Below are 25205 nucleotides of genomic sequence, written 5' to 3'. Positions count from 1 at the left end.
TTCTTAAGCCCGATCTAGTAGATGGGGAAACCTAGATTCATTCAATGGTGAAAGAATTTGCTCAAAACCAGAATGGTGTAAGGGATCGAGCGAGAATTTAAGCCCATCATGAGGTCTGAATTTGGAGCCCATGCTCTGAAGCCCAAGTCTATATAATCACCATGTGACTTTGAACAATAGAGATCCAGTTCTGCCTCTATTTTATAGATAGGGAAATGGGAGTCTTTGAAAATTAGGTAACCTAATTAGGTCACAATCATAGTTGATGGCAGGAATAACACTGGAGTCTGGGAAATAAACCCAAGAATTATCATCACCATGTGTTATCTGCCCAATATGTGTCGTACTCTTTCTTACAGATTATCTAATTTAGTCCACCTAATGGAGGTAGATATTTTAGTCACACATTATGGGTGAGGAAACCAAGGCACTGATAGGTTAATTAACTTGTCCTGGCTCACACAGCCAGGAAGTGACAGGGCCAGTTTTTTAACTCCTACGTATCTCAACACTGGATTTCCCAACTCCTAGTACATTATATAAAGTATGTGGTACATACTTTACATGCTTTTTAACAATCATCTCAGTTATTCTCCGTAGCAAATAACAAACTCCAAGTTTAAAATGAAGCAATTCAGAGAAGTCAGAAGCATGCTCAAGTTTGCTTGGCTAGTAAGTAGGGGAGCTGAGATTTAAACACAGGTCTGTGTTGACTCAAGGTCTTAAACTCTTCACTACTGATGTGCTGTGCTAGATGACCTGGACCCTAAAAGAAAACAAGGCTTGGGACCATTGTGAGATCCCACAAACACTTCATTTGCTTTGGTTCATGAAAATGAGAAGGGAATGGCCTGTCTGACACTCCAAGTCCCTCCCTAACTGTTGGTAGCTTCCACTCAGTGTGGATTTCAGCACTGATACTTCCCAATAAAGTACAGATCCTCTTGCATTACTTACAAGCTTGAAAATAGACAATAGGAGGTCACACTTTCCAAGAATAAACTCCTTGGGGCTGAGAGCCAGCTGGAGATATTTCAGTCCCAATTAGGTAATTTTGAGGGGTAAGTTATAAGCCTATAAAAGTGAGCAGTCACAGCAGTGATTTGCATGCAATCTTTATAAAGGATTCCAAGAATCATCATTATGAATGCTGGTCACACTTTCTCTAGTGCCTTTACTCTGTTGAGTTCCAAATATTTGTCTAACATAAACTCATGAAGTCCCCCAACATCCCAATGATGATAAAAGGAAGGAGAAGGTGACTTAGCAGGAGGAGGTATGCTTAAGATCAAGGAGGAGACTTAGCAGAAGAATCTAGATCCAGTCCCCAAGAAAAGATGTTAGATCAATTTATTTTTTTAATAATAAATTTATTTTTTACTGGTGTTCAATTTGCCAACATACAGAATAACACCGAGTGCTCATCCCGTCAAGTGCCTCCCTCAGTGCCCGTGGTTAGATCAATTCTAACTCCACTGCATAAGTCATTCAAAGGCAAGAGGTCACATCTCTTCTGCACCTATCTCTTCTGTGCCTGAAGACCAGACAATTTTATTTTCCTCTATTAGAAAAAAATACATGAAAAGAAGCACTAATAAAAAAGAAAGATCAAAGGAAGGAAATAAGCAACTTCCATCTCTACCTTTTCTTTCTTTCTTTCTTTCTTTCTTTCTTTCTTTCTTTCTTTCTTCCTTCCTTCCTTCCTTCCTTCCTTCCTTCCTTCCTTCCTTCCTTCCTTCCTTCCTTCCTTCCTTCTTCTTTCTTTCTTTCTTTTCTTTTTTCTTTCTCCTCTTTCTTTTCTTTTTCTTTTCTTTTCTTTTCTTTTCTTTTCTTTTCTTTCTTTCTTTCTTCTTTTTTAAAGTAAGCTCCATGTCCAGTGTGGAGCCCAATGTAGGACTTGAATGTGTGGCCCTGAGATCAAGATCTGGGCTGAGATCAACAGCTGGACACTTAACTGACTGAGCCACCTAGGCATCCTCTATGTTTTCATTTTTAAAAATCCAGACTTTTCTATCCCATTTGTTGTTTTGAAAAAAGAAATTTGTTTTTTTGCATTTTTCTATAGAAAGGGGTTCTCTGTTTCTCAGTGTGAGTAGTTTGAGATATCTCTCTCTCTCTCTCTCTCTCTCTCTCTCCCTTTTCCCCCATTTGCTTCAGTTCCTATGTCTTTGGAATTTTTTTGTTCCTTCCCTCCAAATTTCTCATTTCATCCCTTCTCTATCTTTTAAATTGGAGTGGTTTCTTCAAGCTCTAAGCAAACTCATTCCCTTTCCTTTCAGCTGCTTTCCTGAATTACTGTTGCACCCAATTCTGTTTTACTGACCACAATTGGTGCAGCTGGGATGGAGAAGGAGCAACTAAAAAAGAAATGCTAATCAGACCTTTTTATAGAGTATAGTAAATACATGCACACACGCTCCGATTTAAGAGAAAAGTATCTTTTCTTCAGTATTCCACACAACCAGGATGGTAGAGTTTCCAAAATTCCCCCAATGCATGTTTCCCCCATTGGCCTGAGGAGGCCAGGTGAGAACCATGGCATGGCTGGCCTTCTCCACATTCCCCTCTTTGAGTGGTTGCAGACGGAGCTCAAACACTCAGAGGAGCAGGGCACATAGACTTGAAGGCACACTTGCCAGGTAAATGTCTATGTGGAGATTGCCAGTGGAAACAGAAATGAGCATTGGGAGGCCACAGAGGCAGGAATGGGGCAGTGAGGTTTCTTATGTTTCACTTAGGGCCAGGAGTAATACAGAGAGCTCCATTAGACCTTTGCCTTGAGACCAGAAGCATGAACCATATTCTGGATGGGATTTTTGGTTGGTGGTAGTCCTTTGGTTTGTTTTGGTTTTTCACCTGGGGAAAAGGAAGAGTGAGTGGCAAGGCCACTGCTGATACTCCAAATCCTGTGTGGCTTAATACCAAAGGTGCTCTACTGGATTTCTTTGAGAATGTTCCCCAACACTTAGCTGGGGAACAAAGCCAAGGAGGGAGGAAAATGAAAAGAACAAATGAGCAAACTGGAGGAAGTGTGTTAGAAAAGACTTGCAAACAAGATCTGTGTAGTTCATGTAACGTGTGGGGGACACTGTTTATTCTCCCTGGGCTTTGGTGTCCCCATCTGCAAAACCAGCTTTAAACTGATTCATCCCAAAGTACATTCTGGCTCTGCTATTCACACTATTAAACTATATAAATAAAACCATTCCCCTTGGTCTATTTTGTTATGGAGTCATATAAAATTGTCCTGAAGTGGGACTTAATTTATTTCAGTCACTGTGTCTACGGGGCCAAAAAGACCCATCTTTTCGAGAAAAGTCCTGTTCATTTAAAATGTGAATTTGACATCAAAGCAATTCTTGTCACCATCCAAAGCTTACTCCTCTGGAGCCCTGAGCAAGGTCCCTTTAAGCTTGGGTGTGTGTGCAAGAAACTGGCGAGTTCACATGTGAGCCCTGCTTTCCCTCTATATCTGACACGGCAAGTGAGGAGGGAGGGGGCGAGGCGGGGGGGGGGGGAGAGGAGGAGATGGGAACTTTCTAACGATCTTCTTTAGTTAATAGGCACAAGTTGTTAGCTTGATCTGAGAAGGCCTCTTTCCCCGTGTGCCAATTCCACCCCCTCCTTTTTGTAATGGGTTTAGTTCCCACAGCTAATGTACTGCGTAATGAGGCCGAAGGGAAGCGGAATGCTCTGGAGTAATGATACGGAGCCTCCCAGGCCCTGACAAAGGACAGAGAGAGCCCGGCTGGATGGTCTCAATGACAGGGTCCAGGCTCCTTTCAGCCCTGGCAAGTAAAAGCCTCCTGCCAGGGCTTGTGCGAAGCAGAAGTGCTTCACAGTCCAGGCCCCAGTGTACAACCCGAAGAGGTCCTGCTATAGACAAATCCCTACCAGGCCAAATTTGTTCATTTTTCTAGACCTGGTCCAACCTTCCTTCACCTCCCTCCTGGTCTTCCAGTCACTGGTTCAGAGGCCTCTTACTCTCAGGGTGGGGTATACTTTCCCTATATAACCCACTCCCCCCTAGGGTAAGAAAGACCCTTGCTCCATCCCGTAAACATTTATGAGGCTGGAAGTGAGGACATAAGAGCCACACTTTGGGCAAGCCAAAGCCCAGTAGGAAAAAGTAGCCACATTGAGAAGGCAACTCTAATTCTCTCGGTCATTTTTGATGGCTCACTTCTCTGTGCTCTATAGCATTTCACTCTAGTGCAATGTCACCTACTTTATTTGGCATGCTAACCCCATCATGTGTGCATCTGTCATCTTCATCTCCTCACCTATACTCCTTAAGTGCTCCTTAGCCACCTTTTCATTCTCTATGGTCTCTACTTATAGCAAACAATATAGACCAGGAGCTCATTCTATGTGTCCTGAGTTGAAATTATTTGAATGACAGGGAATGCCGTTTGAAATATTGACATCCTAGGAAAAAACCTAGAGATTATTATAGATTATTTCCTGAATCAACCCAGTGGACTCTAAGCATTCCCAAAGGGGAAGGAGGACGATAAGGAAAGGTAAGATGTCAGAATCCAAGGCAAAAACTTGCAGCTTTGGACAAATCCAACACTCACCTGTCAACTAAAGAAAAAAATTCAAAACTTCACAGCTGGAGAAATTCAGCAAGAGACAATTGGGATATCAGGAGGAGGCTGATGGGAGAAGATCACATGTATGACTGCAACTTGATGTGTGCTTTGAAGTTTATGAAGTAGGTGTAATATTGACTTCGTCTTCCTACCATCTGTTACAGGGCCCTCTAAAATGCAGGAATGTTGTCTGGCACTTTCAAATGAGAAAAATAGGCTCTTAGTGGTCAGGTTACAAGGTTTCATACTAGTAAATGTCAGAAACAGTACCCCAGACCAGTGCCCTGCTTCCTCTGACATGGATCTCTAAGAATTTGTCAGTATGAGGGAGAAGCTGCAAGAAGAGACGAGTTTGGATAGTCACAAAGGACCAGAACTGGTGAAAAGGGCTTGCTCATTGCCTCCACAAACCTATAACCTGGGGGAACCCTGGAAGCCTGAGTGAGATGAAATTTGGAACAACCAAAAAGACAGGCTTTTTATGAGGTGAGTAGTAATCTTGCAGTGCTTAACTGGATAACAACTAGGAGAACTCATCCAGTCCAGCCATGTGTAAAGCTCTGTGGTAGGTGTTTTGTTTCCCATGGGAATTCTACGAATTAGACCTAGTGCCTGCTCTCATGGGTCTACTTTCAAGATGATGGGATTGGGACATATGAATATCTTTAAAGACAGCTGGGAAAACTCATATCTGATGAGCCCGAGTAGGTTCATGAGGAAAAGTGGGAAGTTTGGGAAAGTTTCTCAGGCCTGATGGTGGGTTCATTTTCTTTCCACCAAATGTGCCTTGAACACTGGACAGTGACAGATGCCTGGACTGGTACAGAGACACGTAGCTCTGTGTTCTGATTCAAGATGCCATTTCTTAGACTGTCACTGCCAAGTTATGGACTGTTTTAAGAGACTCTTCTCATTTCTTGGAAGGTCCTAAGATGCATGGTACCTCTCACCTGCTTCTTCCCTGTTAGACTTACCCAGAAAGGGCTGTCCCAGGCCTCTTTGTAAGTTCTTTAGAGAAGAATCTCTTTAGAATCTTTCATTTTTCTGCATTCAGGCAGAAATAGAACACCTATCTCCAGCCAGGGATCACAATACCACATTCCAGACAGATGGCTTCCTTGTGGTTCTACCTCAGGACTTTTCCCTCTGCCTGGAATCCACCCCTATGGTAATCACATGACCATTTCCCCTCCCCATTCAGATCTCAACTCAAATGTCACCTCTTCAGAGAGGCATTCCCTTAGCTATCCCTCCAATCATTCTCTATCCCCTTGTCCTGGCTTATGTTTTCTTTTTTTTCATAGTTCTTATCACTGTGTGACAGTATATCAATTTCCTTGTTCATGTATTGCCTCTACTAGAATTGTCAGCTCCATTTAAGGAAAGAACCGTGGTTTTGTTGACCACTACGTCTCCAGTTCCTAGGACGGTGACTGGCACACGGTAAGCCCTCAATGACTGCCCAAGGAATGAATGACTACAGAGCATTCCTATTCCTCAGATCACTTGCAACCAAAAGCCAAAGCCAACTATAGCACTAGGTCCCCCAAAAACTGTCCTCCTACCTGCCCCATGTCATCTCTTCTGTCTGAGCAGTTACAACCACCATTGCCATTACCGACCACTGTTTTATTTATTAATATAACAGTTAATATTTGTACAATTATTCCCAAGGCTCATATAATCTTAATAATTAATTAAGTGCCTATAACAGGAGTGTGTCTGGCATATAGCAATGACTTGATTCATATTTTTCTAATTCACTCTCATGACAGTGTAGACTATATTAGCCAGGGACATCATAATCATATGGAAGAGATATGACCATTTGTCAGTACTTTGTTAGGCACGGTGCGAGGTTTTGGGCTAGGGGCTTTTACATACATTTTCTTATTTACTTCTCCCCAGAGCCCCAAGAGGTAGGTATTTTTATCCTCCAGGGTCACAGTTGGTAACTGGGCTATGGATATTCCAACTTAAGTCTGTTTGACCCCAAACCATATTCTGTACTAAAAAAAATCCTGCCCTGGAAAAAAGCCTTACCTCCTCAGTTACTCCTAGAAAAAGCCCTGTTTTTTCACCCAGAAAATGAAAGACCTTTCAGGTACTTTGCAGTTGTCAGTTCCATGATTCTATCTCTTCCATCTTGGTGTGAGCAGGATCATGAGCTTTACTACCTGCCTCTATCTCTGCAAGATAATTTCTTCCAAAGACACTCAGGTAATCTGTCTCCTCATTTTGTACCCCCTTCTACTTCTTAGATTATTTCCCTTCTCTGAGGAGGACATATGATGCCCTTGTCCCTCACTGCCCCCTTCATGAAAAGGCTTTCCCCCAAGGCTCTGCCTGCCTGACATGCACCCGTTCATTAAAAACGAGTGACGTCCTCTTTCAGTCGGCCTCATCATGTTCTTCCTGGTTTCGCCCAGAGCTGCTGCCAAGACTTCCCACCTCGCCTGCCTGGCAGACATAACTCTTTTATGCTAGGGCTCGGTTATCAGAAATAAAATGAGCCCCTAAGTCAATCAAGCCCAGGCAGTTGGGCCGCCTTCTTCATCAGTTATCAGAGTTAGGGAATTAGGACTCAAGCCAGCCTTCTAGAACCAAAGTCTATTTACCCAAAACACCAGCACTCACTAGCAGAGTGATGCTCCTGCGTGGTTTGGAAAAAAAAAACTTCTGGCATTACAAGCTGCAAGCACAGAACACTATTGGTTGGAAGAACAGAGGGGGGTTTATGATCCACTTAAAATATTTGTGTAAGGAAACCAGGGATTCGCCACCTGTTTCCCCTTCTACTGATATTTATGACAGCTGAGGAATCTTACGCTTCACAAAAGCTTCGGCTCTATGCCCAAACCCTCTAGCCTATTCTTTCCATTTACATGAACATTTTCACAGAAAAGCATAAACCTCGCCTCGTCATAAAAGAGGAGAGTTCTCCCCTCTTCCAGCAGGGTGATGAACACTCTTGCACAGGTCGTGGCAGCTCAGCCCCATCCTCTGGTTTGGAGCAGGAGATGAATGTGCTGCCATGTATGCTCTTCTCCTGATCTGGGGCCATTGTTGGCATGAATGGAAGTAAAGAATGGAGTGCCCATAGGCATGCAATAAGAGGTACACTGGAGGGAAAACCAATTTCCCTAGTTTCTTTTCGGTGCCTCTTACTCCTAAATGGCTGTTAGATTTCTCCTGGAAAGTGTCTGGATATGATGAATCTATCAACAGAAACTTGAATTCTCCTTACTCCCCACCCCTTCACCTCCACCTCCAAGGGCCAGAGAGTCTGGCTGGGCACTCTGGGAACACCACTGGCTCCTACACCCAAGGAGCCTACAGGCTTTTGGAGGGGAGCACCACTGTAAAAGCAGAACATTTTATAGTTAGAGGTGCTCTTCAAGGTTATCTGGTCCAAATCTCCTCTTTGAATAAACATGGAAACTGAGGCCTGGAGAAACAAAGTGAGATATTCCAGGTCCCACAGCTAACTGGTAGCAGGGGAAGACTAAACTAGATCTTCTAACTTCCAATGTAGTATGCTTTTCATTATGCCATCGGGATCATGATAAAAAATAATTTGTTTAGCACCTGTCTTTGGACTGTGCTGCTAACCAAAGTCCATTAAGTAGACATGGTTCAGGCTCTTTGCTCACAGCTTAGTGTGAGAACAGAGACCTGACTACATCAGGTGTATTGAAGAGGACATCATGGTACATTCACATACACTGAACCAAGGGAAGCACGAAACAAACCATGTACTGGCTTTATTGCGAGGGTTCTTGGTGTTCTGACAAAGTTATGGTAAATCCTGTAAGTCAGGTCAGAAACTAAGAATCGGGAGCATATCTTGCTGGGAGGTGAGAAACGGCAAGGAGGGTAGCCCGCTGAGAGAAACTAGACTGAGATGACAGATTCAGCATCCACTCCAGCATCATCCTTTCACCCCAAACCTCTAGACCTGATGTCCTTTAAAAACCCATGAAACGCTGGGAAACAAGAAACCTAAGGAGATTCTAGAGTGACAGATCTGGGGAGAACATCCCCAGAAGCAAGCTCATCCATCCTTGAGGTAGGGTTTAACCCATCCACACCTACAGGCTTCCAAAAAGATGTATCCACACTTTCCTAAAATCTGAAGAAGATACTTCTGCCTCTTGTAAGGTGACATTTCTCAATGCTACCCTAATCCTCATAGTTAGGAGCCTGAATTCACTGTGCTTCATGCAACAGCCTCTCCCTTTTGCTGGGGAGGTAGTGGAACTAGAAACCTGTTGCATTTTGTCACTACTACACAATCCCTCAGAGGACTATGTTAGCCATGCCCTCTGTAGCTGTTTCCTCTCTCTCTCTCTCTAGCCTTTTCTTCTGCAAATTATACAAACCTGCAGCTCCAAACTTTATGATTCTCCCAGATCCCTCTTCTTGCTTTACCTTCTAACAAGCCCAGAAACACTGTTACTAAATTCAATCTTCTGATTGTTCTTCTGATTGTCTCTGGAGTGAGGGCAATGAATTGGCCTATCTCTCTAATTGCACTATGATTTAAGCCACTAATTGTTAAGTATCATAGTGTGATAAAGTCATCAGCTCATTTTATAGGAGGGTTTTTTTCTTTACAGTCCAGCTTGCTTTGTATTACACTGCTCCATCACCTTATTGTACTAAAAGCCAGAATCTTAACCAAAATTTCTTTTTTTAAAATTTTATTTATTTGTTCATGAGAAACACACACACACACACACACACAGAGGCAGGCAGAGACACAGGCAGAGGGAGAAGCAGGTTCCCTGCAGGGATCCTGACGTGGGACTTGATCCCAGGTCTCCAGGATCACACCCTGGGCTGACGGCGGCACTAAACCGCTGAGCCACCCGGGCTGCCCTTAACCAAAATTTCTGCCTCACCCTGTCTTAGCTTTCTTTACCCTTGTGTACTTTACTGAAGTTTGCCGAAGCCACTACTTCTGCCACTTGATCAATGGTCAATTCTTAATTATCCACATGTAGAATAGCTATTTTGTGGGTCTTCATTTGCTGTTGGCTCTTGTGTGGCATGGACTTCCAGAAGACAGACAATTCCATGCAAGCTACCGTGAGGAAAGCAGACACTTGCCTGGTTGAGATCTGTACCCAGAAACTTAGAATGGCCAGGTTCTGGACAGTTAGCTAACTCCAGGGACCAGGTGATGTGTAGTCAGCTCCTTCTGCCTATAGAAGAGGAAGCTTATCTGCTCTTCTAAGAAAGCTTGGTTCTGGGTGATGATCAGCATCCTCTGTGTGCTTAGCAAGACACTGCAAATGCCTGTTGATGAACAGACATCATTAGTTAATCCATCTGCAGGCTCTAAACACCCACAAGGGATTTGAATTCCACACTACTGAAGCAGCAGCGGAGGCAGCAGCTGTCGCTCAGCACCTGCCACAGGGGAACTGGCCAGATTTCAGAAAGGGTCCTCTGAGGCCAAAGATTGCAAGAAGTAGAGATTCCAGGGGCATGGGGGTTGACAGCTGGCGTTGAAGGGGAAGGTGCAGAGAGGAATTGGAGGGGGAAAGGAGAAGGGAGGATAGTGCAAAAAAACCCCCAAGAAACCCTCCTTAAAAGTGGGCAGAAAGAGGACAAACGGCAAAGGAGCATCCTCAAAATGAAGCCAGAGATCACTAAGGGAAGTTCTGGCAGGAAATCTGACTGCCTTTCCCAAGGACACCTTCCTGCTATTTTGGCCACCAGAGGGCTCCTGTATTCCAAAGATATTATGGAAAAGTGATAAATGTCTCCAATATTTCCCGCTTTAAGCATACACCTGTGAAATTAGCAATTTCTGTTTATGTATACAAAAGTTGTCTTTGAGGTTGGAGATTCAATTCTAATTTCAACACTGTGTCCCCTGACTCAATATGGACAGAAACCATCAACTCTCTGCTGTTTATCTGCAGAAATGGAAAGGCTGCCCCCTATCTTGTTACAACCTACAGCCAGAATCAGGTTAGGGAGAGGCAGAGGGAGAAAATGATTCCAGCAAAGTAAGACTTGAGATTACAGAGATACAGATCATCTTTTCCCAATGTTCATATTTAGTTAAGGATTAGAAGCCCCGTTTCTTGCATGTCTTGTACCATCCTTGACCTGGTGAAACTCATATGTCAAGGAAAAGAATAATGCCCATGTGTTTGGTAAAAGGCTCAGGTTAATGGGTCAGCTCTGTCAATTTCTAACTATTTGACCTTGGCCCAAACACCTAACCTCACGAGCTACAGTTTTTTCCTCTATAAAATGGAAAGTATTCTTATCTCATAGGCTGGACATAGAATTGAATGAGATAATGTCTTTGAAGAGAGTTGGCACGTGGTAAAAACTCATTATTCACTCAGTCACTCAAGTCTGCACTACATTTAAGATGGACATTACCAAGAGTACCAATACAATTGCAAAACCAGAACAAACTGGGCAAGCTCAGTCTGAAGAAGAGAAGGCTAAGAATTACATGCTATCTACCTTCATACATTTGAAGGACTATGATGTGGAAGAGGAATTAGAACTTTTGGCAACCCAAGAAGTAGAAATGGGATCCATGGATGGAAGTATTAGGAAATCAGATCAAGCTTGCTAGAGAATTATATGAATTGCCTAACATTAAAGCTTTCCATGCATGGAGTGAATCATCCATGTAAAATATCAAGCTAGCTCATATCTGGGCAGGGGAATGGTCTTCAAGGAGAAGTTGGATGAGCAAAGTCAGTGAAGTTGTAGTGTAATTCCTGCATCAGCTGATTATGTGACCCACAAGACCCTTTCCAACTCAGGGAATTCTACGATTCTTGGTTCCAAACAAAGGGGGAAGAGGGAAAGCATCGTTATGTCAGACTGGTTAAAAGGATGGTCACTTTTCCAACCTAGCAGATGTGGACAAGTATACTTCCCCTGTAACATACACTTCCTATGCATCTGGCCAGCCCCGATCTTATTCCTGGCCATAGAGTGGCTGGTGCTTAAGCCTTGGATAATTATTCTATGTCAAGAGCAATGCTACTCACATCAAAGATGGTTGATGTAGACCCACTCCAGTATTTTTGGAGTGCCAGCTTTGTGTTTCTGACACAAGAGTGGATGTCCAAAGGAAGGTAGGGATGGAGGGAAAACAGTGAATAAAGAATGAATACACAATGAAGAAAGGGTGGGTACATGCTTGGGTTATAGTTCAAGCTTCTTTTAGATCAGGAACTGTGTAATCTGGATCACTTTCCTTCCCTCTCTTCCTCTATCTGACACTGAAAGCAATCTTTTCTCTCATAGCCAGGGAACTCTGTCAGGAGGCGAGAGTTTGGACATAGGACTTTTGGAAACACTTCATCTGTATGAGCTGCAATGGAAAAACAATCCCATTTAGACCTTCTCTCTAAAAGGTTAAGTGAGTTTTCGTGGTTTTTCTAAGATAGAATGGAATGAGAAGATTTTGAAATTCAACTTGATCGTTAAATAGATGTGAAAATGTTAACAGTATCCATCTCAGTTTCTTTACCTGTAAAAGTGAGATACTAATACCCCTTGGAATTTTTCCTGATTGCATGAAGTGCCCTGTATAGGGCGGGGCACATAGTGCTGTTAGACCATAGTAAGGTGCTCTTGCTATTACAGATTGAGTAGCAGTCAGGAGCAAGGGACAAAGGAACTGGAAAAACCCCAGCTCAAACAGGAAGGATATGCAGATTTATAGATTTGGAAGAAAGGTGTGGGTATGTTTGCCTTGAAGGAGTAACCAAGAGGCTGTTACGTTTGAAGTTATGTAAATGAACTGGTATCTTTACCATATACACAGGGTTTGGTTTACGTAAGGTGAGGACATGGGTGTATACGCTATGTCATCAAACGGGCACAGGGTCAGTCACCATAAAAAGAAACAAGTTGGATCATATTGCAAGGGAGCAACATTCCCCACATGGCTGGACTCTAAAAAGTAAATGGATCCCCACTGCAGGTAAGGTTGCCCGAGGAAGGGCAAGCATAGACTCTTAAAATCAGTTTTGAAGTAATGGGTATGTCATAGGGCAGATGGTAGCCAGTGGCACTCCAGTTTCTCTAAGGCCAGTGGACAGAGAGATGTGCTTTGATTGAATCAGTTGAGAACTAGTTAACCCCAAAGGCCTTCCCTACACTCAGATCTGTTAAAATGTCAGTGTTATGACCATAGGACATTATGAAACAGTCTTCTTTTTTTTTTTTTTTTTTTAAGATTTTATTTATTTGAGAGAGAGAGAGAGCGTGCATGCATGAGCAGTGGGGAGGGGCAGAGGAAGAGGGAGAGGGAGCCGCAGACCCCCTTCTGAGCAGGGAGCTGGATATGCGACTTAATCCCAAGATCCTGGGATTGTGACCTGAGCCAAGGCAGATGCTTAACTGACTGAGCCACACAGACATCTTGAAATAGTCTTCTTGAGTGCTTTCAATATAAGGCCATTACTCATGATATCTGCCATCTTCACTGAATTCGTATCCGGATGCCAGTCGTAGGATACCAGGTAGCTGTACGCATCTGTTGGCCATAGTAAGTACATAATGTTTCATTGGAAGAATGGAAAAATACCATGACTTTTCAGTCACAGGATCATGATTTGTGCCAGGGCCATGTGGGTCTGTGGCAGAGACTCAAAGACATCGAATTCTAACTACTGGCCCTGTTATTTGCACTGTTAGGCAAAGTGCCTGCCAACGAAACAGGGTACCAAATACTTCAGTAGTCACTTCCATTACTCTGCAGGGCAAATATAATTACCTATCCTCTGTGGAGAAGGCCTTGGAAAAGATCAGTTAACTCTCTTTCAAAAGTTAAGCAATTTCCTTCTCAAGAACTTGAAGTGGGAGGGAATGCAAGTCACCTGTCCTGTTTGCAAGAACTTCCTATGTCTCTCCCTGTAGCCCACCCTCCCTGATGCAGTCAGAAGGGTCTGCAGATCCAATGGATTTCAGACTTTTTAAACCCTGAGCTACTGTAATAAGTACATTTTATATCATGATCCAGAACACACACATGAGCACACACAAATACATCCATTTCATGAAACAATACCTACTGCATGCATGTATTTTGATATTTTCTATCCCATTCTATACTCACTCGTTCCATTTTTGAAATGTCCATGACCGGGACGCCTGGGTGGCTCAGCAGTTGAGTGCCTGTCTTAGGCCCAGCGTGTGATCCTGGAGTCCTGGGATCAAGTCCCACATCGGGCTCTCTGCATGGAGCCTGCCTCTTTCTCTGCCTCTCTTCTCTGTGTGTCTCTCATGAATAAATGAATAAAATTAAAAAAAAAAAAAAAAAAAAAAAGAAATGTCCATGACCTGGATTCACTATATAACCTGAAGTTTCAACAGTGTTTTTCACCACCAATCTCTTCTACCTATTTAAAAGCCTTCAATTGCTCTCCATTTTCTACCAAATTAAAGTTCAAATTCCTGGAACACCTGGATGGTTCAGCAGTTGAGTGTCTGCCTTCAGCTCAGGTCATGATCCTGGGGACCTGGGATCAAGTTCCGCTTTGGGCTCCCCGCAGGGAGACTGCTTCTCCCTCTGCCTGTGTCTCTGCCTCTCTCTGTGGGTCTCTCATGAATAAATAAATAAAAATCTAAAAAAAAAAAAAAAAAAAGTTCAAATCCCTTAACATGACAAAGGCCATACATAATGGTCTTTCTCTTCCAGATCAATTCTGCAATATTCATCCAAGCACCCTATATTTCCACACACCCGGCACCTGACCTTTGTAAGAGACCCACACTCACAATGCTTCTCATTGCAGAAAAAAATTCTCTCTATCGTTAAGCAGTATCCCAGATATCACCTCCTCTGAAGACTACCCGGATCTGCCCAAGCAGAACCAAACTCTCCGCTAGGCTCTGGTCTTTAGGAATTCTCTTCTTGTAGAACATAGAATGATCATCTTACCCTCCTTCTCATAGTTTAGATGTCCTTCTCTATTTTTGAATTGGTAGCAGTAATTTAAAAAGAAAAAAAAAAACCCTTGGTACAACTAGACACCCCCAAAAAACAAATAATCCAATTAAAAAATGGGCAGAAGACATGAACAAACATTTCTTCAGAGAAGACATACAGATGGCCAAGAGACATATGAATAGATACTCAACATCACTCATCATTAGGGAAATGAAAATAAAAACTGCAATGAGATATCACTTCAGGGATGCCTGTGTGGCTCAGCAGTTAAGTGTCTGCCTTCAGCTCAGGGCGTGATCCTGGAGTCTGGGGTGGAGTCCCACATCGGGCTCCCTGCATGGAGCCTGCTTCTCCCTCTGCCTGTGTCTCTACCTCTCTGTGTCTCTCATGAATACATAAATAAATAATTAAAAAAAGAGAGACATCATACCAGTCAGAATAGCTAAAATCAAAACACAAGAAACAAGCGTTTTCAAGAATGTGGAGGAAAAGGAACCCTCTCACATTGTTGGTGGGAATGCAAACTGGCGCAGAAACTGTGTATGGAGGTTCCTCAAAAAATTAAAAATAGAACTACCCTACAATTCAATAATTGCACTGCTGGGTATTTACCCAATGAATACAAAAACACTAATACAAAGAGATACATGCACCCCTATGTTTATTGCAGCTTCAATTATGGTAGCCAAACTATGGAAGCAGCCCAAGTGTCCATCCACAGGTAAATGAATGCAGAAGATGTGGTATATCACAAGCAATGCAATATTACTCGGCCATTGAAAAGAATGAAAATTTGCCATTTGCAACAACATGGTTGGAACTACAGAGTATAATGCTAAGCAACATAAGTCAGCCAGAGAAAGACAAATACCATATGATCTCACTCATATTTGGAATTTAAGAGACAAAACAAATGAGCAAAGGAAAAAAAGAGAGAAAGACAAACCAAGAAAGAGATGCTTAACTACAGAGAACAAACTGCTGGAGCTGATGGTAGGAAAAGAATACAAAATACTGATTCACAGGCCACAGTAAAACTCTGTTGCCAAACAAATGCCCTGTTACAGTCTCAGATGGTGGGCAGTGGATGTCCTGATTTACAACCTGTTGCAGAGCTTAATGAACTCCCAGGTCATCTTTATCTATGCAAAAATAACAACAGAAAGACCCGCAGTGCTCCGTAGTTTTCAAAGCAATTATTCGCACATTATTCCATTTAATTATGGTGTGTCAGAGCTGGAGGGGTCTTTAGGAGGTCAGTCTAATCCCTCAGCCTGCAGCAAATGAAGACTGTGACCTGCCCAAGGTCACACCCTTGAGTAGCAGCAGATTGCAACGCTCTTCTTATCAAACCATACTTTTCACACTCAAAGGAATCCAGTTCTCCCATGTTCTCCAGGATTCCGAGGGCTCTACCGGCTTCATTCTGCCCGGATTTCAAAGCCCCCTCCAATGAAGGAGTGTCTACCTTATCTTTACAAGATTCCCAGGCAGGGGCTCGATAGCCTCTCTCTCAACCCTTCTTATAATTTGCTGCCACATGAGCTAATGTGGTCTTCACAGTACTGTATCCTTATTACCAAGAGTGCCTAAGCTATTAACTCACCAGTAACAGGTGCCAAATTGCCTCTCCTTTTGCACAAGATGTTCATTTAAAATCAAATTGCACATAAATCCCTCCAGTCCCTGCTCCCTTCCCTCTGCCCTCAGCCTTTTTTGGTCTTTTCTTCCCCGTCAGTACTCCCAATCTTGTCTGCAGAGAGGCTCTGAGACGATCTGCAGGGAACGAAGGCTGGGGGGACTGGCGGGGCACAGGGCCACAGGGCCACAGGGCTTACTCTACCCCTAGAGCCCAGCTTCTCGGAGGGGCATCAGGGGTGGCCGGTGGAAGCACTCAGAGAACCAGGACGCCCCTTCAGGACTCTTTAGAACAACTCCCGCATCTCACGGATGTGGAAACTGAGGCTGGGAGTGCAGAGGCGACCTGCCCAAGCAATTAGGGCCACCCGGCTAGGAGGACGCGCCCAGTTTCTGCCCTCCCAGGCCGCTGCTCTTCCTCCGCCACAGCCTTCGAGGTTGCCGGCGAGGACCCCGAGCCTGGGAGGCGGGAGGGGATGGAGGAGGCCCAGCTGCAGGGGGCGCCGCCCCGGGAGCCGCAGCACAGCGGGGAGGGAGCGGAGCGGGAGGCGGCGGCCCCCAGGCTCGGGCGGGCTCGCCGCACACCTCCGGGGGGCGCCGTTCCTGGCGCGCTCTGGCTCGGGGCCCCGCCGACCACGGCCGCAGGGCGCAGGCACAGAGGGCAGGTGTCCCGGCCTCCCTGCGAGCCGGGCCGGGGGCTGCCGCCCCACGGTGGGGGAGCCCGGCCCCCAGCGCTGCCCGCGGCCCCTTTCTGGGGAGCCAGGGACAGTGTCCGAGCGCCCTTCCCCATTGACTGGGATTATCCCTTTTGAATTGTTCAAAAAAAAAAAAAAAAAGCTGCAGCTAGCGAACCCTGCCTGACAACACCGAAGGAATTTTTCCCAGGGATCGGCCGAAAGCTGACTCACATTTAAAGACTTGCCCAAAGTGGTCATGCCCCTCTGAGCAAATACCACAGGCATGTAGGACCTCGCTCCCCGGGCCTCCCGGCCGCCCGGGCTCCCCGCGCGCCCGCCCGGCCCCCCCGCGCGCCCGCCCGGCCCGGCCCGCCATTGGACGAGCGCGGCGCCGCTTAGCCGGGCGCAGCCAATCGGAGCGCCGCGTGGCCGGGTTGCCGGCCGGGTTGCCGGCCGGGCGGCGGGGCGTCGGCGGGGAGGCGCGGGCGGGGCGCTGCCGCTGCTTGTTTCCTGCCCGGGGGCGGGGGCGGCGGGGGGGCTCGGCTGTTTGCTCAGGCAGGTGAGGCCCGGGAGGGAGGTGCCGAGGAGGAGCGGAGCCGCCCGCACCGGAGGCTGCCCCGGGGCCCTGGCGATCCAAGTTCCCAGTGCGGCGGGAGCCACCCGGAGCCGCGAGCTGGCCGGGCTCGGCTGCCTCGGGGCTCCGGCACCCCAGCCAGTGCCCGGCTCCCCGGCCCGCCGGCGGGCGTCGGGACCGAGCGAGGCGGCTTGGAGGGAGGGGCGAGAGCGCGGGCCGGGCAGGCCGCTCGGGCTGGGTCTCCTCCTCGTGCAGCTCTGGCCCCGCTCGGCGCTCATCTCGGCACGGGGCGCGGAGCACGGGAGCTTCGGGCCGCATCACCTGCGAAGTCCCTGCCCGGAGCTTCTGGCTCTGCCCTCCACACCAAGAGACGTTCCCCTGTCCCGAAGGGTTTTCCGCCCAGCGACCCTAGAGCTTTTCTTGACATGTGAATGGAATCCCAAACTCCCCGTCCTTAACGACCTTTTCAGTACGCCCACGGCTCCAGTCAGGCCTCATTCCCCTGCGTCTCTCGTGGACCGCTAGCAGTGCCCACTGCGCGCCCCAGTTCTTTCCTACCCCGGGCCTTTGCACATGCTGCTCCTCTCACCTGCAACCCCACTCTCCCGCGGCCTGCTCCCAGCTCATCCGCAGGGCCCTGAACAAATGGTGCTTTCTTAAGGCCCTCCCTGCACCCTGATCAGCCGCCGTCTCTTATGGCACCCTGTGGTTTGCCATTGCAGCAAATATCCAAAACTGTAATTTTATAAGTTTATTTGTATTTATTTGCTTAATGTCTCCCCTGCTAGAAAGGACAGAGGCCACTTCTGTTTTGTACCTAGCATCGTGTCTGGCATTCAATAAATACTAGGTTGAATTCATTTAAAAAAAAAATGTATCTTCAGGAGTAAAGAATCATTGTACTCATTTAACAGATGAGGGCTGTAGAAACTCGGACAAGTGAGGTAGCTTACCTACATTCAAATAGGCAAAAATGTTCAACCCGTCTCTGGCTTTCTGCTTGTGTTAGGCAATTGTATTATAAAATCATAGGCCTTCTAAGAGGTGACAAATGCTAGAACAGATAGCTATAGCACTTTGGGTGCTGTGACTTTGCTTCTGCCATCCAGGACTCTTCAGCCCAATGGAAGATCTGTTCACTTACTCATTCAACAAATATTTATGGAGCACCCATTAGGAGCCCAGCAGCACAACGGTAAACAGGAGAGTTGCCTTCAGAGCTTACTGGTGAGGGGGAATCTAGGCACCACAGCTGCAGCCTTGTCTACCCATGAGCAGAATCCACTCTGCCCATTTAGTAAAATACATGGGTTATCTATTCTGGTATCTTCTTGTTGGTTTCAGGGTCTATTGTGACATGAAATAGGCTTAGACCATACTTTTTATTGGACTAAAAATGCATTCCCAATATTCCCAGATTAAAAAAAAATTTATTCTGCTTTAATTTATACAATTGTTTTAGATTATTGATGAAGTCTGGGAGCCAACCATCATTCTTTCTGAAGGAGAGAGATGCTAAAGCAGGGAAGCATTATCCATGGGGAGAGATTTTTCCGGGTACTATTTCCTTAGCTGTGATCTAACAACTGGCCCTGCCATCATCTCTAGCCACTGCCCCTCCCCACTGACACAGATGCACACTTGCGCCTCCTCCTCCACCATCACCAGCGACATAAAGGGGGAAGGGAGGGAATATCAGGACCAAGTCCTAGCTCTCCCTTAATAGCTAAGTCATGTGATCTCTAGCAAGTCACTCACTGCCCTTCCAAGCCCCAGGCTCCTCATCTGGCCCAAATACGTTCCAGCAAGGAAACATCTATGAAATGAAATTGCCCCGTTACTTTATTCCGTCACTTAGCACATATTTATTGATCATCTGCTGTGCACCAGGCACTCTGTCCAGCACTGGGATGGCTACAGTAAGGAGCAAAACTATTGCTGTGGTCTCTGTCCTCGGAGAACTGATGGTCCAATGTGGGAAAGACACTTGCAATCAGCAATTAGTCCAATTAAACAGTTACTGACCAAACAGTCACCATATACATATAATTAGAAACTGAACTGAGTGCTAAAGCATGGTCACATCAGTGTGCAAAAATCCCATGGCAGGAAGGCGCTTGTACATTCCAGGAAGCTGAGAAAGCCAGCGTGGCTGCAGGAGAGGGAAGGGAAGAGGGCCAAGGTGCTGCGGGGGGCTCAGTGTTGATCTGACAGCTATGGGAAGCCACTGGAGGACTTTACGATGACGATTTTCTGTTCCAGTTTTTATTTTAAAAAATTATTACTCAGTGAGGCAAGGGGAGAGGAGAAGTAAGAGAACTGCTAGGAGTTGAGGAACAATGGGAACTTGGTTATGGTGATGACAGTGGGGAAGAGAAGGGTTGTTGGACGAGACTGAAGAGAATTCATCAGCGGCGCTGATCTATCTTTAAAGCCCAGGTTCTCATTTTTTCTCCATTTCCTCCCAGAAAAACACACATTTCAGATTGTAAATCCCAGCCCTTTGCGCACCCACTAATGTGGCAGCAAGCTTATTCTACATTCGCTACTTTCTCATTCGCGCCGGCGTATGGTCACGTGCCACGGATCCTGGGGCTGTGAGCCTCCTAGGTCTGTGCATATTGTCCCTCGCTCTCCCCTCCTGTGAACCAGTCATCATGTGTCCTCTCGTCAGTATGATCTTTCCCTTAGCTGGCTGGCAGGGCAGGGCAGGGCAGGGCAGGGCAGGGGTTGATCCTGGTCCTTTGACACCTTGGCAGTTAGCAGAGTGGAGCTTCAGAGCCCACAGTGGGGACTCCTTGAGGGCAAAGCTGCTGGGGAAGGGTGAGAAGGCCATATTCCGTTTTCGCACGAGGCCCCTTTGGATACAGACTCATCTCACAGGAGTCCCGCCGCTCAGAGCTTGGGGGCCCCAGCCAAACTTGCCCTCTCTTGCGGATTGTTCCTGTGAGTCCTAGAAATGCCCTGACCTGTTTCACTTTCAGTTCTGGCACACACACACACACACACACACACACACACACACACACACACATTCATCCTCATACACCTGCCTCAGGCTATGGTGTTTCCATTGAAGAGGGAATGCCATTATTTGCTCCTTGTGGTTAACCCCATAGGATATAAGCCTTGTCTACATGGGAAAATGTGTTCTTGGATATTTTGCAAGTTGCCCCCCTTTATGTGATCCAACATTTTCATTGAACCCTTCCACTGACCTCTGACGGGATGTGTCTCTACCTGAAAAGGCAGATCTTTAGGGAGCTCTGAGCCACAGGGCTCCTTTGGCTGGTTCTCCAAGGTAGAAATCCCAGTGACTCCTCAATGGGCTGCCCCAGTTAGCTTCACACCAGAGAAAATCCCAGCTTTCCCCACTTCCTGTTGCCTCTGGCCCTTGGCAGTCCTCGGTCCAAGGAGGATCTAGGTGAGATGGTTAGGTGAGAGGATATCATTAGCTCCTGGTGCCCTGTCATCCCTCTTGGAGCCTTTCTGCCTGGAGTGTGTGCGGCAGACGGTGGATCCCCTTATCTATAAAGGCAGTACTTGTTCAAAGCCCTGAGACTGGGACAGCAGCCACTTACCAACACTCAGTGTGGCCAAGCCTGTCTGCGTGGCTCGGGTCTGATGCCCAAGAGAAAGCAGGGTATCTCAGGGGTCGATCTCTGGGCTGGCTATCTCCCAGTTCGTAAAGCAATTAGCAGAGGGGCCTGGCCCTCCCAGCGTCCATTCATTCTTTCTTTCTTTTATTCATTCACCAGACTAAGAAGAGTTACCCAAGGGCAGGGATCATATCATATTCATCAGTAAATTCCTACCGCTTAGCCCTGAGCCTGGCACTGAAGAGACTCTTCAGTGAATGAACCCATTCAGTGACCATGCAGGGTGCAGTGCAAGTCCCTTGAGGATATGCAGCAGGTATAGGCCACAGGGGTGGGATGCAAATCCTTGCCTTCCAGGAACTCACAGTCCAGGTGGGGCAACAGTTGTTCCACAGCGATTTCTTCATCTTAAGTGTGGGCCAGAGCTGGAGTAGGGCCTGCTGGGAAATGAGTAAGCAGGTCCCAAGGCCCCAAAACCAAAAATAGCAACCCACCTCTCCTAGCATTGATGTTGTTTTTTTCTACCACCCTCATTCAAGGCTCAGGGCTTTCTCCTTGCACAGGGCTCTTAGCTTCATACCTTTGACCACTCTTCTGCCTCCCTGGCATCCCAGGGCCCCACGTCGGGATTCTGTTTTTATGGGGTACCTGGGTGGCTCAGTCAGTTGGGTGTCTGCCTTTGGCTCGGGTCGTGATCCCAGGGTCTTGGGATCGGCTCCGCTCAGTGGGGAGCCTGCTTTTCCCTCTCTCTCTCTGCCTGCTGCTCCCCCTGCTTGTGCTCTATCTCTGTCAAATAAATAAATAAAATCTTAAAAAAAAAAAAAAAGGATTCTGTTTTTATAACACCACTGGAACAGGCAGGCAGGTAGTGAGGCTTAGTGAAGGGCTCCGGACTGGCAGATCCAAGTTGGAATGCAGTTCCCACCACTCCTTGGCTGTCTGGAGCTGCACACACATTAGTAAACCCTCCTGAGCCTCAGTTTCTTAATCCCACAAAGGAAGATGACAACAAACACCCACAAGCATGTACCCCATGCCAGGCTGTCTGCTTTAACTTCTTCAGTCTTCGGCATCAGTGATCGCCACTTTACAGATAGGAGAGTAAAGCACAAGAGAGGAAGGACTTGTCGGCAGAGGCAAGAGGAGAATTGCAATCCCGGGAAGCAGCTCCTCCAAGCCTGGCTTCGTCCCATCGCCCTGCTCTCAGCCCCACTTTTTATGCGCCCTCATGGAGCGCTTCACAGGCCCCTTGCACCCAAGCAGAGCACGTCTCCTGGCTTCACAGCCTTTATAGAAACACGGATCCTTCTGTCTGTTTCTCCAGGCCTTGACCTCAAGCCCGAGCCCGGGACTCCAGGCAGGTCCTGACTCTCCACCCCGCTGGGCTGCCGCTCAGAGAAATTTCCCTGAACTCACCCTCCTCTTTCCTGGGCTCGCAGCCTCAGGTCAGCGGTCAGTGGCAGGTCCTCTGACCCGTCCCGGCAGCACTCCCCTGTTCCAGGCCGGCCCCCGCAGTCACTGAGCCTCAATTGACTCCTGCTGTTTTCTCATCTCCAGGCTCTCTCACGCGGCTTCCTTTACCCCTTTCATCCCTGCCCCCCACTCAGCTCCCACATCCTGCCCTGGGGCCCTCTCCCTGGCCCCAAGAAGTCTGTCTCGGCATTGTTCTCCACTTCCAGCATTAGCATTCTCAAGGCCCACATTTGCATTTTGATGGCTCCTGTCCCAGCTAGACAGGGGTACACTTTGATGCATATATATTTGGAGAGGAGCGCTTTCTCCTGCACAGCGTCTAATTTTCCACTTTGATTCAAGTGCATTCTTTGGTTCGGGCCTGATTTACTCTGGGCCAAGACACACTTGAGCCAGCACCTTTAGGCTATGCTCAGGCCTAGAAGATAACGGAAGGGTTTTTGCCTTGTGGGAGCTCCAGGGAACAGAAGTCTCACTTCCCACGCCTCCCGCTTCTGCTCGGAACATCAAAGCTTCCTGCGAGCTCGCATCTGCAACCAGTGTTCTTCCCTCCCAGGCTCAAGGGCCTTGGCCCAGACCATTGCCCGGCACAACTGCAAAGGACAGAGATTGGGGTTCACCGTGGCCACTTCTGGTTGAGATGGGGGCAGCCGCAGGCCTTGATTTGAGGAAAATCCATCACAAGTAGGCAAGGAGGATGGGATACCAAAGCCACCCACATAGCCCAGCCACTCTCTCTGTCCATTTTTGTAACCTGAAGACCCTTCGGGTTTTAATGCAGGAACAAAGCAACATGGGGCCCAGGATGCATTCTCATCTAGGGCATGGGTGGTGGGGCTTTTAGTTTTTATATGCCTGTGGGCTGGGGGTTCAGCCAGAATTAGAACAGCCAAGTGCCAAGCAACAGAGAGAAAGGAATGTCTTGCCAGGTCTCCAGGGGTGTCGGGGCCACTTTTTACAGAGGTTTAGGGAATTGTGGTTTGCATGGCACGGCTTCCTAGGGTTTCATCCCAACTTCAGAGTGATTTATGATTCCTGTTCCATTGAGCAGCTCTCAACATTCATTTCCACCTACAGCCGAGTTCTTTCAAATATGTATGGTGTGGGGGTGGATAACAAGGCACATTAGGGTGGGGAAATGGAGGCAGAGGTCAGGGATGGCTGGTGTTGGGATCTCGGAGGCTTCCGACTCCAGGGCAGCAGCAGAGCAGCAGAGAAAGTCTTGATTTCTCCAGTTTAGTCAGCATTCAGCTAATGTTGCTTCAGAGGGTTCTATATTCCTGGCTCTGTGCTGATGACCAAGGTGGATGGGAAAACAAATAGAAGTAGGTCAGTAAAATCTTGAGGACTTTCTGTTCTTATGGGAGAGAAATAGATGCCTCATGATAACAGTTACTGCCCATTGATCACTTGCTCATGTAGGGTGTTTCCACCCTAGTATTATTTCTAACTTTCGTAGCAAGGTTATACACTGTTGCCCATTTTACAGATGGGAGAAAGAAAGGTTCCTATTAAAGGGTCCAAGGTCACATTGCTACAAAGTTGCTGAGCCAGAATTCACTCTTTTGAACTTCACAGCCCAAACTCCTGCCTGGGGCCCAGATGCAAGGCAAAGCAAAACCCCAAAACCCAAGGACGTGAAATAACCAAGTGCTATGAGAATTCAGGGAGGAAGGACCGCATCGTGCTGTGGGCATCAGGACCAGTTCCAAATAAGACGCCTGCTCTCACTGTAACCTGGTAAGAGGTAGGAGGAGTCCATAGGGAGAGATGTTCAGGAGGGCACAGGGAGCCGAAGCACTGAAACCCACTGGGGAGATAGTGAGTCATCTTGGGGTGCAGGATCTGAGAAGAAGAAGGTAGAGAATAGGGTGGCACCAGAGTGGCAGAGCACTCTGTAGGTATCTGGAGATATTCTATAGGTGTTAGGAGACCGCGGGAGAGTTCTGTGTAAGATAGTAATGTGACGAAAGATGTATTGAAGAAGAGAACTCAAGATGACTTAAGTATAGGAAGAGAATAAAATGTCAGGGGCAGGAGCAGCACCTGGGTGGCTCGTTGGTTAAGCATCTGACTTTGGCTCAGGTCACCTCTCAGGGGCCTGGGATCGGGCTCCCCAGGGAGTCTGCTTCTCCCTCTTTCTCTGCCTTCCCTCACTTGTGCTCTCTCTCTCAAATAAAGAACTAAAAACTTAAAAAAAAATGTCACGGGGATTCAGGCCACTGAAATCCAAACAAAGGGTGAAGAGATCATGAACACCGTAGCCTGAGAATGGCAAGTGATATTAAGTTTCTGAAATGATTTAGAGAGGGGAATAGGGACCCAGAGCATGAAGTGAGAGGTGAGCCAGTTTGGAAATTACAAGGCAAAAGGTGCTGATTAAAACCCTAGCTAGGAATGGATTTAAGCCACAGGGATAACAGAAGACAAGAGAGAGAGAGGGATTAAATTCAGACTCAAAAGTCAGAATGGGTAAGGTAAGAAGCAAAGGGGACAGAAAAGAAGTGCTGGGACACCAGGTGAGGAGAAAGGGAAATTCTCAGGTGGCCCACGGGGTCAAGTGTGTGCTCTCTTCCCTACCCTTATCAGGCCTGCCAGATTGGGGGGTGGTTCCTGGCCCTGCCACCTGGCCTAACCCTATTCAGGCATCAGCGTCTTCTTTAAGGTCGTCACAGTATAACCCTACACGATTCCTGTGAGAAGCAG

The 25205-nt window shown here is 46.8% G+C and overlaps 2 long non-coding RNA genes across 3 annotated transcripts; one reads left to right on the top strand and one right to left on the bottom strand.

The window, feature by feature from the left end:
- Positions 1 to 1982: 1982 nt before the first annotated feature.
- Positions 1983 to 5732, bottom strand: LOC119878831. The gene is made up of 3 exons (XR_005387182.1): positions 5570 to 5732; positions 4581 to 4791; positions 1983 to 2969 (listed from the first exon to the last, which is right to left on the bottom strand). It is a non-coding gene; the product is annotated as an uncharacterized LOC119878831 (long non-coding RNA).
- On the top strand, positions 5664 to 24204 carry LOC119878830. 2 transcript variants are annotated; one of them, XR_005387181.1, is made up of 3 exons: positions 5664 to 5763; positions 5957 to 6038; positions 24078 to 24204. It is a non-coding gene; the product is annotated as an uncharacterized LOC119878830 (long non-coding RNA). The 2 variants fall into 2 exon arrangements; XR_005387180.1 differs by lacking the exon at positions 24078 to 24204 and adding an exon at positions 6857 to 7040.
- Positions 24205 to 25205: the final 1001 nt, after the last annotated feature.

This window comes from Canis lupus, unplaced genomic scaffold (assembly GCF_011100685.1).
Source record: "Canis lupus familiaris isolate Mischka breed German Shepherd unplaced genomic scaffold, alternate assembly UU_Cfam_GSD_1.0 chrUn_S1955H2154, whole genome shotgun sequence".
Classification (NCBI taxonomy): Eukaryota; Metazoa; Chordata; class Mammalia; order Carnivora; family Canidae; genus Canis; species Canis lupus.
Note: the sequence above shows the minus strand (reverse complement) of the source record. Positions and strands in the feature narration are given on the sequence as shown.